This window comes from Etheostoma cragini, chromosome 17 (assembly GCF_013103735.1).
Source record: "Etheostoma cragini isolate CJK2018 chromosome 17, CSU_Ecrag_1.0, whole genome shotgun sequence".
NCBI classification, from domain to species: Eukaryota; Metazoa; Chordata; class Actinopteri; order Perciformes; family Percidae; genus Etheostoma; species Etheostoma cragini.
Window position 1 is genome coordinate 845,229 of NC_048423.1, and position 4,688 is coordinate 849,916.

The 4,688-nt window shown below is 38.1% G+C and overlaps 1 long non-coding RNA gene across 1 annotated transcript in view; it reads right to left on the minus strand.

Annotated features, from left to right (window-relative positions):
* The window catches only part of LOC117960336, a 25,115-nt gene extending 21,197 nt beyond the window's left edge, over positions 1-3,918 (minus strand). The window contains exon 1 of the long non-coding RNA XR_004660124.1: positions 3,763-3,918. This is a non-coding gene — a long non-coding RNA (uncharacterized LOC117960336). The remainder of the gene's footprint in view (positions 1-3,762) is intronic.
* Positions 3,919-4,688: the final 770 nt, after the last annotated feature.

The window sequence follows — 4,688 nt, forward strand, 5'->3', positions numbered from 1 at the left end:
CAAAAAACAAATGTATGAAGTGCTTTTATGCATGTTAAAACTCAAAACGGGTCCGTCGGGACCCTAACACCATAGGAATGTTAAGGTGTACTGCAGGGAAATATAGATGAACACAATCTGCCGTGGGTTGAATCGATGCGGAGCTCTCTCTGGCAAAAATAGAAGCTCTTTGTATCTGGAGCTGGAACCGAGTCGGGACGTAGCCGTTCCGCAGTCAGTGAAAATACACAAATTGACTTTAATGGAAACCCAATGACTCCGGTGCCGTTCCGCAGGTGGTTAGTGACCACCTCATAGGCCAGTAAGCCTATCATCAGTGGGGATTTATATTTGCTTATAATATGTTGAATACTTTTTAGGGCTTTTTATTTTTATTTTTTTAAAACAACAACTTCAAAAACAATTATTTGGAGGCCCCCCTGCCTTGCGACTTTGAGGATCTTCTTGGGGTCACGGACCCCCTGTTGAAAATCCCTGCTCTTTACCACTCTGGTTACCTCAGCCTCAGGCAAAATTATTTCATAATTAAATTTTATTAATCTGTGCAGTCTGTTTTTACATGGCCTCTCTTCAGGAAAACAAGAATTCAAGGTCAGACTCAAAACAACTATCATGGCGCTAAATATATGGCCAAAAGTATATGGACACCAAAGAAAGTAAGTGGACACCCAAACATCACAACTATGTGATTGTTGAACTTGTAGAACCATAGGCTTCATAATGCTCTTCTAATAACCTCCATGTTGAAACAAAACCTTTTCCAAACTGTTGGCACAAAGTTGGAAGTACACTATTGTCTTAGATAGCATTGTTTTCTGTAGAATTTGGAATTCCCTAAATTTAAACTAAAAAAGGCCTGGCCCTGAAGTATGTGGGCACACCTTTGGCCAGATAATTAGGAATGTAATCCATAAGCTCGTGTTAAATGACAGTATGCTACATCACTGACAAAAAGTTGTAGAACTGAAAGCACATTTTATATCTATAACTACGCATTAGCAGGGGAATGAGGAGGCTGCCTTACGGTGTGGATGATAATTTCCTCCCTTCCATCCATCAACCTTGATCACAGAGCTGCTGAAAATATTGGCTCATTTTTCAACAAATCCCAAAGGTAAGAAATGATTGAAAAAGAAAAGTGAAGTAAAACGGTTTTGGGGAAAAAAAATCTAATCAGCCGCTAAATTAATGTAGCTGTCCCTGTATTGTGTTTCTAAAGTTGCATTGTAATAACTGGAACATTGAATAATTAGATGGAGTTAACAGTTTGGATTAAAACATTCCCCTGGTTGGCGGTAGTTCAACTTTCCCTACAACTAACAAACAATGAATAGATTAGAAATAATAAAAGGTCTGAAACAAATTGCATTGTGTCTTTTCTACAATGACATGAACAAAGTACTTGGAAAAGAAGATAAAAGTCTCACACACTCTGGCTCTTCATATGCATATCTCTATTCTGACGACGTTTCGGCCTTCAGGGGCCTTCTTCAAATCAGCAATCAAAGACAGACACATCCAAGGGTAGTATACAGGCCACACCTCTGTTATAAATCTGATCAGAATCAGATCTTTATTGACCAGGTATGAAGACACATACGAGGAATTTTCCTTTGGAGCATAGTTGCTCACAATGTGCTTACACATTCAAAACAAACCAACAAACAAACAATATATACACACTAATATATACAAACTCTAAACAGAAACAATGTAGAGAGATGAGGGCAATGAAGAGTCCAATAAAAATTATTTAAATGTGGAACATGTGCAAAGGGCGCTGGGATAAATAATATTAAGTGATGTTGATAAGGTAATCATGTAGCATCATTGGGGTAAAAAACTATATTATTACCACAACCTATGTTTAACACTATGTACAAAGGTCTTAATTTCATATACAATAGTGAAATAAGTTATCTACATATGCTGAGCTTTTGCACATCCTTCTACATTTTGTAGAACTACCCTAATTCATTCTAAATAGTTGTGTGTATGTATGGATGTATGTTCTGTGTGTATGTATGTGAGAAAGTATGTATGTATGCATACTGTATGTGTATGTATGTGAGAAAGTGTATGCATTCATATTCAAACACACTGTATGTATGCATGTATGTATGTATGTATGTATGTATGTATGTGAGAAATTATGTATGAATGTACTGTATGTGAGTAAGTATGTAAGTATGTATATATGTACGTATGTACGTATGTATGTACTGTATGTAATGTATGTGAGTAAGTATGTACTGTATGTATGTATGTGAGGAAGTATGTAAGTATGTATGTAGGTATGTATGTATGCATGTACTGTACGTACTGTATGTGAGTAAGTACGTAGGCAGACTGTCAATCTTGCAGACCTGGCCAACGCCAGAATGGCCAATGCACCATTAGGCCGATTTGGGCTGCTGGAAAAAAGAAACTGCATGCGTCTGGTGCCATTGGGCTTCTACTTTGTGTGTATTATAAAATTGTCATGTGTTATTTTTTGTTTCTGTATTTTTTGTTAGTTTATTTAAGATGATTGATTTTATGTATGCACCTTTAACCAAGACAAGTTTCTAGTAAGTTCTGCTTACCTGGCAATAAATCTCTCTCTGATTCTGACTCTAAAAATGTTACAACCAAATTACTATCTGGGTGATAAAAAGCCTCCAGAGAACATTATGATTGGGGTTCACTGCTGTTCCAAGATAGCACACATCAGAAAACACTCTCACAGTGTCAGGATCAGCCCCCCGCCTGGTGAAGATCCTGCAGCTGTGGGTTGCACCGGAATGATCAATGAGGGCTTTGAGAATGATGACAGCCTGCTGCACTGGAAACCAATATATTTAAAGGATAATAAATGGTTTGACCTGTGTAAGCTGTGGTCGTCACAAACCTTGCAGCTGGCCACGTTGAAACTTAACATCTTTTTCCTGTTTTCTTTTGTGCACACAACAAGGTCTTAGACTGACTTGACCAAAAAGGCTCTCCACAAATTCAATTTCGGATTGTTTTGTGCTACCGGCTTTTCTCTAAGGAATGTTGGTTCTGTCAGTCGGTTGGTCGTTCCAACACTTTGGTCCAGACTGAAATGCATACACCTCAACAACTAGACGGACAACCATGTAACTTGGAACAGACATTTGGGCTCCACAGAAGATGTGTCTACCGACTTTCCAAACAACACCACCAGTACACCAAAATTTCCATTTACGTGATTTTTTTCTCTCTATCACCATCGTAACATTTTACTTAGTCAAATACGTTGGTTTATGACTTGGAAAAGAAAGGCCATTCTCACCTGCTTTTGCTCTACGTTGTTCTTCCTGTTCCGAAATGATATTGGGTTAGGACTGTATATAGTGAGTTAATAGTGAAGTAATGAATGCATGAATGATCGTTTTGATATTGTTCTTAGAGAAAATGTATTTCAGTTTAGCTACTGTTCTAAGCTGGTAAAAACTACCTTTAACAACAGAACTGACTTATTTATCAAAATTGAGAGAGCTGTCAAAGATAACTCCTAGGTTTCTGACCGCATACTGCAAATTTAATGACCAAGGGCCAAGGGCATGGTACAGGTTTTTTGTAGAGGTGGGATAATCATTTCAGTTTTCTTGTCATTCAAATGGAGGATTTAACAGCTAAAGATTTAATTAATTGATGGAGTGCAGTCAGGGGGGATGGGTAAGTACAGTTGTGTATCATTAGCATAGCAATGGTAATTCAAGGATAGAACCAAGGGGCAGCAAGTGTAGGGAGAATAACATGGGGCCAAGCACTGATCCTTGGGGGACGCCGAATTCAATACTCAATAGAGAGGAGGACTTAGTACCCATTTTCACAGAGAAAGTTCTTTCTTTCAAGTATGATTTAAACCGGCTTAAGACAGAGCCCTGTAGTCCAACTCCATTTTTCAGGCAATCAATATGAAGGCCATGATCAATGATGACAAAAGAAGCGCTGAGGTCTACGAGGAGAGCAATGCACATGATCCAAAGTCAATGCTAAGTGCAATGCACATGATCCAAAGTCAATGCTAAGTGAGTAGTTCCATGCTTTGAAGGGCACTGAAGCCAGATTGGGATTTATTAAATTTATAAAAACTATTAAGAAAAGAGGAAATCTTCTAGAAAACTGTTTTTTTCAGGATTTTAGAAATAAAAGATAGTTTAGAGATGGGTCTATAATTACTAGGGTCATTGGAGTCAAGATTGGGTTTTTTAAGCCATGGTTGCACCACTGCATGCTTTAAAACCATAGGGTACAACACCAGTAGACAACGAGCAGTTTACTTTAACTAACACAATTGGACAAAGGACATCAGACACTTCTTCTCTTAAAGAGTCTAGAGGGGAGGACATCAGAGGGGCAGCACGAAGGCTTTTAGTGAGAATCTCAGATAGCAGTCAATATAGTTTATACAGTAATACATATGTGGAATACATGCAATTTAAAGTGCAAAACTTTTTGTAGCTATATGTATGAGTGGTTCGTGTTTCTAACACCCTGCAGGCGAGTGGCATGGCCTCGTTAAAAAACCATGCACCAAAAAATAGATGTCTGGTGGTGTGTTTTTGATATTCCAGTGAACAACTTACAAATAGAGACAGAATGGTTTCTGTCTCAATAGAAAAAGGGGTTTAACTGAATAAACATTGTTAGCAATCAGGAACACTAGGTTTGGCAATTAT